The sequence below is a fragment of the Leopardus geoffroyi genome, chromosome A2, assembly GCF_018350155.1.
Source record: "Leopardus geoffroyi isolate Oge1 chromosome A2, O.geoffroyi_Oge1_pat1.0, whole genome shotgun sequence".
Taxonomy (NCBI): domain Eukaryota; kingdom Metazoa; phylum Chordata; class Mammalia; order Carnivora; family Felidae; genus Leopardus; species Leopardus geoffroyi.
The window spans coordinates 82581319-82596231 of NC_059331.1; the positions used below are offsets into that span (position 1 = coordinate 82581319).

Here is a 14913-nt window from a genome sequence, read left to right on the forward strand (position 1 = left end):
CTTTAATTGGTTGCATGAAAAAACATAAGCATATATAACAAAAGCAATGATTCCCATATATGCTGTTATCATTATCCAAAAAGAACTATATAGTTTACTGTTTGCATTATAGAATATAGTTTTAATTAAATAAAGTAATTGTGTAATGTTGACTTAGAGGTCTAGAATGCCCCTGGTTGTATGTGGGTCACATTTTATATGACAGCTGTAGTATAAAATTCAATGAATACAGTGATTTAATTTATAATCTAGATACCAAGTATAATGTCTCACTACTTTATATCTTTCTTTTATAATATATAGAGAGGAGAGGAAGTATTTACTTCTGTTTTAGAAGCAGGTCTTCCTGGTAGATTAGTGAAGAAAACCTGACCTGAAATTTTTAATTATGGTACAAGAAGGAGCCCAGACCACTGTTTCATGTTATGCCTGGTTTGACTTTCATGTAGGTACATCTATATTAATTTTTTTGTTCTCCTTTTAGGGATTGTATTCTTGTGATTATTACTATACTATTACTATACTATTATTATTTTGTCAGTGTATGCATATTACTAAATGCTTTCCTACTCTATTTATATTTAATGATGATAGCTACTTTTGTCAAGTGCCTGCAATATAAACTGGGGATAGTTGGAAATAATGCATATGTTGCCTTTAATCCTCATAAAAAGTCTAAAAAGGTAAGTGCTGTGATCTTTAACAATTGAGAATACTGAGGCACAACATAATTAGTAAGTAATTTGTGTCAGTGAGTGGCAGAACTGGAAATTAAATATGTCTAATTACAAAGCCTGAGTTATTTCCAACATATTACAGTACATTTAGAGTTTCTTAATACACAGCTGTCTTAAACTATATCATTTTCAACATTCTCTTCCTTGTTTTTTTGGTCTCAATATGTTAGCCAAAGCAGCCTGCCTTTCCCTGAATAGTAAGAGATAAGTATTGTACAATCTGAACTTCCTCATAATATGTTCAGGCAGAAACATTTTTTGCATTACTGTACAAAATATAGGACATTGTTGCTGTATGAGTCATTATACTAAGTTTTTTCCCCTTCATAGGAAAATAGAAGCACAGAATTGGGGAACACTAGAAGAGAAAGGGTCATCAGAGCTCAGTGAGCAGAAGCCCCTGATTTGCAAGTACAGGCAGCAGAAGCTTGCAGCCCTCTCACAGGTTAGCAGTTCCCAAGTCCTTCGGTTCTTACTGGAACTGCACAAGTCTTTCACATCTCAGGGTTCATAACATGTAGCAGTTTTTACAATTAGGTCCATGAAGACCTTTCACTCTTGTAGCATTTTCCCCTCACTATGGATGAGCAGACAACTCCAGAGGAGGCATCAGGTATTTTAAATACCATCTGCCTCATGCCTGTCACATCTCAGCCATCCTTTAATTGGAAAGGAAGGTTTTCTTCTTTGCCTTCCAAGTTTCTGAAACCCATTTCTATGTTATTCCTTCCCCTATAATGTTACTATATCCTTATGAAGATGTAGTGCGGAAGAGGTAGAAGTGGTGCTGCTTCCATGTGCAGGTTTAAGTTAGGAACTATCTACAATTAGCTAAATTCAATGAAACATTTGTGGCCAAAGAATTATTATATGTTTTTGGTTTTCTTTCCTATAGTGTAGTAATAGGAGCTTTTAACTCCTCTTGGACCTGTTTGGGAGTTTTCCTAGTTCTGCCACTTAGTCTCTGTGCATGAGAACATCTTATCTGCTCTGAGCCCTGACTTTTATTCTCTATAAAATGAGGAGAATAAGTGAAATCTTTAATTTTTTCTTATGAAAAAAACTAATTTTGTGGAAGACTTTCTGGTAACTGTCCCGCTTCAACACTATCTTACTGATTTTTGTCAGAGCTCTATTTTTTTATTACTTATTTTTAGAGTCATATAAAATACTGATAAAAGCATTTACTTTCTTAAATTATATCACAGTTTCTCTAATTTGTCCTCTGCTTCTTTCTTAAATGATTCAACAAACACTTACTGCCTGCCATATGTTTGGTATTGTGTAGGGGAATGCAGAGAGAAAAGTTGTTTGTATTTCTTTCCTTCAAGATTTATAATTTAATTGGAAAGATTATTAGCTGCAATGTAAGAGACACTTTGTATTGTTACTCATCTTGTTTCTGTTTCTGCATGTTGCTTTTTTTGGGGGGGGGGTCTTCTCTGATTGCTTCAGATGATTATTGGTAATAATTTGCTCCTACTTATATTAACCCTTTTTCTTTTGCCCTCTGGAATCCTCATTCATTTTTAGCATCAATTATCTGCAAAATACTATTCTGGGTTCTATAGAAGACAACAAAGATACATTAGATATAATAACCAAGAAAGAGTGTATAATCCAACAGAGCAGATAAAAAAGGTACACAAACAGAATTCAAATCATAAGACAGGGAGAAGAAGGCAGTGGTCATTTCAAGTTGAAGGGATCAAAGAGTCCTTAATGAAAAGCTGAATTTCAGGTAGATTCTTGCAGAATGTGTAGGATTTTGGTCAACAAGAATTGGGATGGGCAAAGGCATCCTAACTAAATGGTATTAACAAAAATATTGGAGTAAGTTGTAGTAATGAATCAGTCTGGAATCTTGTGTAGATATACATGTGGTTGAAGAGTAGAAGAAATTAAAATGTGTCTTGAATATGTAGATTCTTGAATGGCATACTGTGGGAATTTTCTCTTTTTATGTAGGGTGGTTTTGTTCATTTGTTTAAAGTAGAAGAGAGTGACATGATCAACTATATTTTCAAGGAATATTTTTTGGTCACTGCTGAGTGGATTGGTGGAGAGAGAAACTGTAAGTAGGAAGATCACTTGTTTCAAAAGATAAGTAATCAGTTATGGTAATGGTTATGGAAAGGGAAAGGAAGATAGACATATTTCAGTGGAAAAATAGACTGAACTGAGAAAGTGATTTAATGTTAGGGAAAGTTATTATATATAATATATTATATATGTTATTATATTATATATAATATGTTATTGTATATAATATAACGTTAAGGAAGTATTATAAAGGTTTTTGAGAATTTTTTGAATTTGGATGTTGGAGGATGTTGTGCTCTGCTAACTGAACCAGCCAGGCATCCCCAGTTGTTAAATACTTCTTTTTTTTCTTTTAATAGTTTTATTTTATTTTATTTTTATTTTGAGAGAGTGAGCGCCAGCAGGGAAAAGGGGCAGAGGGAGAGAATCTCAAGCAGGCCCCATGCTTAGCATGGAGCCCAGTGTGGGGCTTGATCACATGACCCTGGGATCATGACTTGAGCTGAAATCAAGAGTCTAGTGCTCAACCTGCTGAACCACCCAGGCACCCCCCAAGGTGTTAAATACTTCTTACGGAAATAAGTGGTAGAGCTTGGCCAAGAGGCTGAGTTGAGATATTAGTCTGAGGATTCATTTACCTAACGGTTATAGTTTGAATCATAGGAATGCATTTTCTTCAATGGAAAAAGAAGAGAGAAAGAAGCATGCCCAAGGTAGATCCTAATGAGAATGTGTAAGTTTTGATGATAGGATCGTGAGTTACTGAGTAGACAGGATAGTGCAGTACCACTGAGACTTAGGGAGGAGTTTTGAAGAAGAGGTTAGTAATGTCTTTTGCAGTAGACCAAGAAAAAAGGGCTGAGAAGGCATTGCTCCCTTTTTTACTGTATCCTTTACCTTTTTCTTTCCATTTTTGTAATGTTACCTTCCCTTCTACTTCCCCACTTAAATTCTGTATTATTTCTCTTTTTCTTCTATTTATTGCTTATTTTCAGATCTATTCCTAGCTATACTTACTCCTGTCTGGGAAAGGTGTTTAAGGAGATCAGTGTTGTTGTTCAGACTAACTGATTTCATAGACTGTATTATTACAGTGTGAATCATGGCACATACCCAAAGCAGGAAGAACTCATAGCGTGAAGCCTATTTGAGGTTTGTGGTACAAGAATGTATTGTAACTGAAGTCTTCAGTAGAAAATTCTACCAACACTCCTTAAGAACAGGTAGTGTGGAGGGGCTCCTGGGTGGCTTAGTTGGTTAAGCGGCCGACGTCGGCTCAGGTCATGATCTCACAGTCCGTGAGTTCGAGCCCCGCGTCGGGCTCTGTGCTGACAGCTCAGAGCCTGGAGCCTGCTTCAGATTCTGTGTCTCCCTCTCTCTCTCTGACCCTCCCTCGTTCATGCTTTGTCTCTCTTTGTCTCAAAAATAAATAAACATTAAAAAAAAAAAAAAGAACAGGTAGTATGGATTTTTATGACACTTTATTTTTTTTTATTTCATTAATATTTATTTATTTATTTATTTATTTATTTATTTATTTATTTATTTTGAGAGAAAGAGTGCAAGTGAGGGAGGGGCAGACACACACACACACACACACACACACACACACACACACACACACACACAGAATCTGAAGCAGGCTTCAGGCTCTGAGCTGTTAGCACAGAGCCTGACGCAGGGCTCAAACTCAGGGACCACAGGATCATTAAACTGAGCTGAAGTCGGATGCTTACCTGAACCACCCAATGCCCCTATTTTATTTACTTTTTTAATGTTTGTTTATTTTTGAGAGAGAGAGACAGAGTATGAGCGGGAAGGGGACAGAGAGGGAGACACAGAACTTGGAGTGGGCTCTAGGCTACACTCTATTAGCATAGAGCATGACACTGGGCTCAAACTCCCAAACCATGAGATCATGACCGAAGCCGAAGTCGGGTGCTTAACCGACTGAGCCACACAGGTGCCCCTGTTTTTTACTTTTAATTATTATTTGTTAATGTAAGCTCTATGCCCATGGGAGGAGTTGAACTCAAGACCCTGAGATCAAGAGTTTACTGAGTAAGCCAGCTAGGCACCCCTCTGACAACGTCTTTTAAAAAAAAAAAATCTAATGAATCTACATGAAGATCCTTCTTTGTACAGAATTCTGTGGTTTAATGAGTCATTTATGGGATTTCTCTCTTTTCCTTAAAAGCTTTTAAATCTAACAAGTAGTACATGCATATATACATATTGAGAATAGGTGTATAATTGCATCATATTTTCTCCTTTTGTTCTTTTTGTTAACTATAACATAACCTTGAGATAATGTATATAAAGTGAAGTAGAAATACACTTGAACAATTTTAATGAAGTAAGGAATTTGGAAAAAGTAACATTTTCATGTGTGTTTGTGTGTTAGGTTACATAGTCACTCTTTTATTTTGAAGTGTTTTTTTTTTTTTTCTTATTTCTTTCCTTCTGATGCACCTTGAGTGATTCTAAATCTTTTAAAAAGTTTTTTTTTTTTAATGTTAATTTATTTTTGAGAAAGAAAGAGACACAGAATGCGAGCAGGGGAGGGACAAAGAGAGAGGGAGACACAATGCAAAGCAGGCTCCATCCAGGCTCTGAGCTGTCAGCACAGAGCTCAACACAGGGCACAAACCCATAAGCCATGAGATCAGGACCTGAGTCAAAGTTGGATGCTTAACTGACTGAGCCACCCAGGTGCTCAACTGTAAATCCAGTTAAAAAAAAATTTGTCTAAACATGAAATTATCAATTCTTTTTTCAGGAAAGAGATGTATGCTAACAACTTAATTACATAAGTATAAATATGAATCCCTTTCTGTTGTAGAAATTTCAGATAATTTAGAATTACCTAAAATAAGAATCAAGAGTTCCTGGGGCGCCTGGGTGGCGCAGTCGGTTAAGCGTCCGACTTCAGCCAGGTCACGATCTCGCGGTCCGTGAGTTCAAGCCCCGCGTCAGGCTCTGGGCTGATGGCTCAGAGCCTGGAGCCTGTTTCCGATTCTGTGTTTCCCTCTCTCTCTGTCCCTCCCCCGTTCATGCTCTGTCTCTCTCTGTCCCGAAAATAAATAAACGTTGAAAAAAAAAAAAAATTAAAAAAAAAAAAAAAAGAATTAAGAGTTCCTTTTGGAGCACCTGGGTGGCTCAGTTGATTAAGCGTCTGACTCTTGATCTCAGCTCGGGTCATGATCTCACGGTTTGTGAGTTCAAGCCCCGCGTCAGGCTCTGCACCGTGTAGAGCCTACTTCGGATTCTGTCTCTTCTTCTTTCTGCCATCCCCCGCTTGTGCGTGCGTGCATTCTCTCTCTCTCTCTCTCTCTCTCTCTCTCTCTCTCTCAAAATAAATAAATAAATAAATAAATAAATAAATAAATAAATAATTTTTTTAAAGTTCTTTTGTTCTTTCCATAGGAGCAAACCTGTTAGGTATTTTGTATTCTTCCTTCCAGATTTTTTTCAGTGCATTTACATATGTACATGTGTACATATACATGCACAGAAAAGAATATGTAGCCTATTTTCAAAAGCCTAAATATTATACCACTTTTGTGCAACTTGCTCTTTTTATTTAACAGTGTCTTGGAACTCTGTCCATTACATAGAGTGAAATTTATCTACACATGCACACAAACTGCATGTGTCTGTGTTATGTATGCATGTATAGTTGACACACAATGTCACATTAGCCTCATGCACAAACCTGTGTGTGTCTGTGTATTTGACTATGATTGACATACAATGGCACTTTGGCCTCAGGTGTACAAAATAGTGATTTGACAGTTTATACATATGCTGTGATCACCACAAGTGCAGCCACTGTCTGTCCCATAAATATGGAATGCTTCATGAATTTGCATGTCATTCTTGCTTGGGGGCCATGCTAATCTTCTCTGTATCATTCCAATTTTAGTATATGTGCTGCTGAGGCAAGCAAGCACTATATTTCTTTCTTACAATTAAGTTTTTCCTTTATAAATTTAGATAAATATAAGTTTTATTAAGCTTTCAATTTTGGAATAGCTTTACATTTATAGAAAAATTTTCTCTTGAAATTTTCTCACTTTCTCTTGTTCTTGAAATTTTATATTTGTATGATACATTTGTCACAATTAATGAATGCATATTGATATATTATCATTAACCAAAGTACATACTTTATTCAGGTTTCCTTATTTTTACCCAGTGTCCTTTTTTAAAAAAGTTTATTGGGGCACCTGGGTGGCTCAGTTGGTTAAGCGTCTAACTCTTGATTTTGGCTCAGGTCATGATCTCGCATTTCATGGGTCCGCGCCCTGCATTGACAGCTCAGAGCCTGGAGCCTGGTTCAGATTCTGTGTCTCCTTCTCTCTCTGCCCCTCCTCCACTGGCGCTGTCTCTGTCTCTCAAAAATAAATAAATGTTAAAGAAAAAAAATTTTAAGTTTATTTTTGAGAGAGGGAGGGAGAGTGAGTGGGTGAGGGGCAGAGGGAGAGGGAGAGAGAGAATCCCAAGCAGGCTCTGTACTGTCAGCGTAGAGCTGGCATAGGGCCAGATCTCATGAATTGTGAGATCATGACCTGAGCCAAAATCAGAAGTCATATGCTAAACTGACTGAGCCACCCAGATGCCCCCCATAATGTCTTTTTTTCTGTTCAGGGATCCCACCCAGGGTACCACGTTACATTTAGTCATTATGTCTATTTAGGCTCTTCTTGGCTACAGCAATTGCTTAGATTTTTCTTGCTTTTGATTATCTTGATAGTTTCAGGAGTACTGGTCAGGCATTTTATAAAATGTCCCTCAATTGGGATCTGTCTGATGTTTTTCTCACGACTGGAATGGGGAGATGGGTTTTTGAAAGGAAGGCCATGACTTTGTAAATTTTAAAAATAAAATTTAATCTAAAAAATCAAATTGGGATGCTTTGGTGGCTCAGTTGGTTAAGTATTCAACTCTTGATTTCTGCTGAGGTCATGATTTCACAGTTTATGGGATCAAGCCCCACATTGGGCTCTGTGCAGGTGTGGAGGCTGCCTAAGATTCTCTCTCTCTCTCTCTCTCTCTCTCTCTCTCTCTCTCTGCCCATCCCCTGCTCTTGCTGTCTGTTTCTCAAAAAATAAAAATTTTAAAAATTAAATACTGAAAGGTTTATAATGGGAAATGGCCCTAACTCTTTGCATTCCCTACCCTCACCCCCAGTTGTTAACTCTTTTAGTTCTCATCGTTTAATTCCAAATTTCTGAATAAAATGCTCATAGTGCCTTTTATTTTTTGACTGATCGGTTTTAGACACACTATATTTCATTCTTGTTAAGGGTAATAAGAATTTAGCACTTTTATAACCTAGCTTCTTTCCTAACCAGTAATTTCCTAAAACTTAAAGTGCAATAATAGTGCCTATTATGACTTTGCAAATACTGTTCAATGCAAATCAGAGATCCTTTTCTGTATGGCCTTCTGGATTTTCGTAATAGTTAAAAATGGCCTTTCTTTTCATACATATTGGTCCCTGACTTACAGTGACTTGGAATTTTTTGACTAGATGATAGTGCAAAAGTGATATAATTCAGTAAAAACTATATTTTTGAATTTTGATCTTTTCCCAGGGCTAGCAATATGTGGTAGGGTACTCTCTGGTGATGCTGGGTGTGGCAGTGAGGTGAACTCCCCATCAACCATGGAGTCATGAGGGTTAACAACCCATATACTTACAACCATTCTGTCTCCATACAGCCATTGTGTTTTTCACTTTCAGTGAAATATTCAATAAATTACTTGAGATATCCAACACTTTATTATAAAATAGGCTTTGTGTTCGATGATTTTGTCCAACTGTAGGCTAATGTAAGGGTTCTGAGCATGTTTGTTAAATTAGGTGTATTAAATGCATTTCTGACTTAATGAAAAAAAATGTTTCTTTGGTTTTTTTTTTTTTAACATTTATTTATTTTTGCAAGAGTGAGAGAGCAGGAACAGGGTACGGGCAAAGAGAGAGAGGTAGATACAGAATCTGAAGCAGGTTCCAGGTTCTGAGCTGTCAGCACAGAACCCTCTGTGAGGCTCAAACCCATGAATTGTGAGATCATGACCTGAGGCCAAAGTCGGACACTTAACTGTGAACCATGGTTGGTGAACCACCGACACCCCAGTATTTTCAATTTACAATGAAAGGGTTTATTGGGACGAAATCCCATTATAAGTCCAGGAAGTTCTATTTATATGTATTGGCATCTTCATTTTCTGCCCTATTCTTTGTGTTCTGTGGTAAGAGATAATCTGGCAATTCCCTTTTATTCTTGGAGGTGGTTTCTGCAGTGCTCTATACCTGAACTGGTTATGGTTTAAGCCAACTACACAGTTTTCATACTGATACTTTCTTGTGTGCCTTCCTGTGGTGGGTCTCCTGTTTCCTTGGTCTCATGCCGTTTTCCTTTTCCTTCTTTGTTTACTCCTTAATTTACTTAAGCGTATCCTAAGAAAGGGGGTGTGTGTGGTAACAATGTTTGAATTTTTGCTTGTGTGATCATGTCTTCCTTTGTACTTGGTTGATAGTTTGACAGATCCTATAATTCTAGGTTAAACATTACTTTCATTCAGCATTCTGAAGGCACTTGTCGTCCTATTGCTTTCTACCATCTACTATTGTGTTGAGTTCCACACTGTTATCTGATCTTTTATGTGAGAGCTGGTTTTGTTTTGTGGTTTTTTTTTTAATTCCTCAGGAGGCTTTTAGGATCTTCTCTTGAAACTAAAATTTCATGATGATGTGCTTGGTGTGTATGTGGAGAGGGGGGCTACCACTGTGAATTCCATTCTTTGTTCTCCTCTCTCTCTCTCCCTTTTTTTTTTTTTTTTTTTTTTAAATTTAAGTAATCTCTGCACCCTGCAGGGGGCTCAAACTCATGACCCTGAGGTCGAGTTCCTTGCTCTTCCAACTGAGCCCCTTTGCTCATCCCTTAAAGTTTGGTGACTCATTTTTTCTGAGAAAATTTCTCATTTATTCATTTTGATATTTTCCTTCCCTGTAAAATTCTATTTTTCTTTTCTGAAATTTCAGTTAATTTGATATTGGATCTCCTGAAGAGATCCTTTAGGTAACCTTTTTTTCTGCTGTTTTCCACTTTGTCTTGTTGCTCTCTTTTTGGAAGATTATCCCAACTTTACCTTCATGTTTTTAGCTTTTCAGTTTTGCTATTGTATTTTTCTTAAGATTTTATTTTATTTTTTAAGTAATCTCTACACCCAACATGGGACTCAAACTCCCAACCCTGAGATCAAAGAGTCATATGCTCCACTGACTGGACCAGACAGGCACCCCTTTGCTACTGTGTTTTTATTTTATTTTTTATTCAAAAATTTTTTTAATGTTTATTTATTTTTAAGAGACAGAGCACAAGTGGGGGAGGACTCTCAACTGCCTGAGCCACCCAGGCACCACAGTTTTATATTGTTTTGTGTTCCTTTGAACACTGGTAAGGTTGAAATTTTTTTATGTCCTTTGTACCTTTTTCTATTTTCTCTTTTTTATTAAAATTTTTTTTATTTCTTTTTAAAATTCTTTATTGTTTTATTCATCTGTACACTCAACATGGGGTTCAAACTTATGACCCCAAGATCGAGAGTCACATGCTTTTCCTACTGTTACTTTCTTTTTCTTAGTTTTTTAGATGTTATGTTGTAAGAATTCTTCATGTAAAAAGAGATCTACATAAAAGAGAAATTACCCCATTGTCTTTCAGGGAAAATTATTAGCCTTTATTGAGACTTAGAAAAATTGTGGAACCCTAATGTTTTTGGAGGAGCAACTTCATAAATCTCAGGATTTTTTGTCAGAAACAACCAGGGTAGTTAGAAGGGGAAATAAATTTGAGGAACTACTCCTGGATGGCTTTAAGGACTAAGAATTTCCTTCCTTGCTGTGGTATGGCTAGGAAAAGAAGGAAGAATTAGTAAAGATCAACATAGAGCACATAAAAGGAAAGTCACAATTTGCTTCAGAAAATAACAGTAATTTACTGTATCACAGGACCTGTTTTGTGTATCAAACAAGCATTTATTGAGGTAGAGTCTTTTCTACTCTCAAGGATAAACTATATACTGGTGGGGGAGGATTGATTATAAGGAGAAAGATAAGTTTATAACTAGAAAGAATACAGTGTGAAACTTGTTTTAATAGGGATAGAGATAGAGAACCTGCATACTGTTGTATACAGTATAGTATTGATGGACCTGGTCTAATTTCTTAGGATAGAGCAGATGAGAATGAGCCTATTGGTGACTGCCAGAAGTTATAGCTGTCACCTCTTGTATGTGGAATGATAAATGACAGCTAAGACAATAAAAATTAAATGATACTTAAATACTGTTTTTTAGTTTTGAACGGGTAAATTTTGTTTTGATTTGTTTTTGAGTTCATCAGTATGAGTGTGATAGTGAGAGTTTAAATTTTTGTCATAATGAAAAGACTATATTTCTTAGATTTTTGAAAGCAGGGAAGTATAATACATTTTTGAAAATTATTAGAATGATTAAAAAACAGTGGCAGTCTTCTTTTATGTAGGAACTGTGAATTTATTCTGAAGATTCCAGATAAATGGATTGTTGGTGTATTAGAAATCTCTCAAAAGGATTCTCTAACAATGCTTTTTATAAGTTCTACTTTCTTTATACTGGACCCATTCACCTAATATTTGTTTATGTGTGTGTGCGTTTTCATTCTATATTATTATAATGACTGTAATACTGGTGGAGACTAGTAAATTTTATAACAAGATGAAAACAATGATTTTATTATTTAAGAACCGGTGTTTGTTTGTTTGTTTGTTTGTTTGTTTGTTTTAAGAACTGGTTTTCCGGGGCGCCTGGGTGGCTCAGTTGAGCGCCCGACTTTGGCTCAGGTCATGATCTCGCGGTCTGTGAGTTCGAGCCCCGCATCGGGCTCTGTGCTGACAGCTCAGAGCCTGGAGCCTGCTTCAGATTCTGTGTCTCCCCCCTCTTTCTGCCTCTCCCCTGCTCATGCTCTGTCTCTGTGTCAAAAATAAATAAAAACATTTAAAAAAAAATTAAAAAAAAAAAAAAAAGAACTGGTTTTCCATAGTGGTACCAACAGTAAGAATCAACCAATATCAACTGATATCGTTGATTGTAAGATTCTTTAGTACAGCACTATTACTCTTTTTATCTCTTGCACATAAGTGCTCAATAGAAATATATTGGGTGCATTAAATCTGAAATATACTGGTAATTCAATAAATTGAATATGTTTGAAAATCCCATTTATATTATTTGAAATTATTTTAATCAATTTTATTTTTTATATCTTAACTTTTACATATGGTATATGTCTTTAGCAAATGTTTATTTTTCAACTTTGTAATTTACAGCTTGTTCTAGTTTGATAATGCTTAGTCATTTATTCCTTCTCTTTTCCTCCATTCTTATATTCCTTTTGCTTCTGGGTTCAAATTCTTATCATGGGTCTGTTTGTATCGCTTTTCTTCAGTCCTTTACCACCCTTTTTATTTTTTATTTATTTTTTAATGTTTGTTCATTTTTGAGAGAGAGAGAGAGAGAGAGACAGCACAAGTGGGAGAGGGGCAGAGAGAATCCTAAGCAGACTTCACACTGGCAGTCAGCGCAGAGCAGGGAGTGGGGCTCAAACCTACCAACCTTGAGATCATGAGCTGAGCTGAAACCCAAGAGTCAGACACTCAACCCACTGAGCCACCCAGGTGCCACCAAAAATAATAGCTTTTAATAATTTGAACTATTATTTTTCAGTCTTTTGAATGTGTGTACATTATAATTTTTTAAAAATTGGGATGTATAGGGGTAGCAGTTCTATATGCAAAATCTGTATATACTTGCTGTTCAGTTTTGCTGAGAACCTAAAACTGCTCTTAAAGTCTATACTGTCTATAAATAAATATATTTATAAGCATATAAAGTTTACTAAAAAATTGGGTCATAACCATATTATAATTTTATTTTCTGAGAAGCTAGTTTAATTTTATTCTGAAAAATATTTATATTTTGTGACTGTGGTAAGTTTATATTATATCATAGTCTTTGTATACATATATGCCATTAAAATTCTGTAGTTATTTCCATCTGTGTGGTTAGCAGTTAGGATCTTGGTTACTCTTAGGGGTACTGGAAGGGAAGACGGGATCCTTGAGGTGCTGTTCATTTTTGTGAAAATTGAGCTGTATACTTATATGTTTTTCTCTGTGTGTATATTATACTTTAATAAACTTTAAAAGTTCAATAGTTATTGAAATAACACTTTTAGGTTAATAAACTAACAGGGATGATTGGGAAAATAAATGCAGAGACAGATTATTTTCTTCAGTTGTGATTTTTAAATGAGGCATAAATAGTTCATTAAAAATGTATGTTTATTTAGGAAATATTAATTTATATATGTGTCTAAGCTCCAGCTAGTTGGAGTAAACACTTAATAGCTGGATGACAGCCTATGACAGGATCTCAAGGACTTTAAGCATCAAAAAGTAAACTAATCTGAAGTGTGAGAACAGCTTAATGTATTTCTAGAATTTAAGTTATATGTGAACAGATGAGGACCTTACTTACTTGTATTTCCCTAACCCTTTTCTTATACTCAGCAATGCATATTTGTTAAGTCAGTCCCTGTTTTGGTTTGCTCTACCATCACCTGTCCTCTCCTCTGTTTTGAGTATTATCATTTTTGCAAAAGCACTTTGTCAGTTTGATCGGTAGAATATGTTATTTGAATTTTTTTTTATTAATGAATGTAAGTTTTAAATTGTTAAGTGCATTAATTTATTTTCTAAGAATTTTCTGTTTAAGTAGTCTAGACCTGAGCTGTTCAGTGTGGTAGTCACTAGTGTCACTCATGTGGCTGTTGAATACTTTGAATTGAGATATGCCGTTAAGTACAAAATATACACTGGATTTTGAAGTCTTACTGTGGAAAAAAAAAATAATGTAAAATGTCTCAGTAATTTGTTAATATTGGTTTCATTTTGAAATGACCATGTTTTAGATTCATTAGCTAAATAAAACGTATTATTAAAATTAGTTTCACCTGTTAGTTTTTGTTTCTAATGTGACTACTAGAAAGCTCAAATTTACATATCAGGTAAGCATTATATTTCTACTGGGCAGTACTGATATAGATGGTAATCTAATCATAAGGTGGTTATGGCCTCAGGATAATATTTATAGAAAGGACAGTAAGGGGGGATTTTAAGAAATTCTGCAGTCTGGGGGCGCCTGTGTGGCTCAGTCGGTTAAGCGGCTGACTTCAGCTCAAGTGATGATCTTGCAGTCTATGAGTTCGAGCCCCGTGTCAGGCTCTGTGCTGACAGCTCAGAGCCTGGAGCCTGTTTCAGAGTCTGTGTCTCCCTCTCACTGACCCTCCCCTGTTCATGCTCTGTCTCTGTCTCAAAAATAAATAAACGTTAAAAAAAAAAATTAAAAAAAAATTCTGTAGTCTGTGTATATACACTATATAATCTCTGTTACATTAGAAGATATTTTATAGATTTTATGTGCTTCAATCATGACTTTGTAATCAATGGGAAGCATTTTGAGAACAGAGACTACATCACTATTTTAAAATTCTCTAGATCTTCTCTTTTGCTGGGGGCATTGGAGCTTGATTGAACAAGAATAGGGCAATAAATCTTACAAACTCAAATTTAAATTTTTAGAATGCAGATCAATGATTCCTAGAGTTCTTACACCTTTTATTTAAAAAAAAATTTTTTTTAATGTTTATTTTTCAGAGAGAGGGAGATAGAGTGGGGGAGGGACTGAGAGAGAGGGAGACACAGAATCTGAAGCAGGCTCCAGCTCTGAGCTCTCAGCCCAAAGCTCACCGCGGGGCTCCAACCCACAAACCGCAAGATCGAGACCTGAGCTGAAGTTGGACGCTCAACAACCGAGCCACCCAGGTGCCCCTATACCTTTTATCTTAATATCCTAATATCACCAGCTAGCCAGATCAGTCATATCCTTTTTAAAAGATGCAAGCAAAGGTAGGGGAACTCCATTTAGTCTTATATAAACCAGGCTCTGGGTAGTCATTTTATAAATTGATTTATTTAATCCTTACAGTAACCTGTGAGAAAGATAATAACCACCATTTTATAGT

The 14913-nt window shown here is 36.0% G+C and overlaps 1 protein-coding gene and 1 non-coding gene across 2 annotated transcripts in view; one reads left to right on the top strand and one right to left on the bottom strand.

Annotated features, from left to right (window-relative positions):
- Positions 1–14913, top strand: part of RSBN1L (round spermatid basic protein 1 like) — a 68054-nt gene that overhangs the window by 17593 nt on the left and 35548 nt on the right. The window lies entirely within an intron of this gene.
- Positions 6623–6733, bottom strand: LOC123607726. The gene has a single exon (XR_006716875.1). It is a non-coding gene; the product is annotated as a U6 spliceosomal RNA (small nuclear RNA).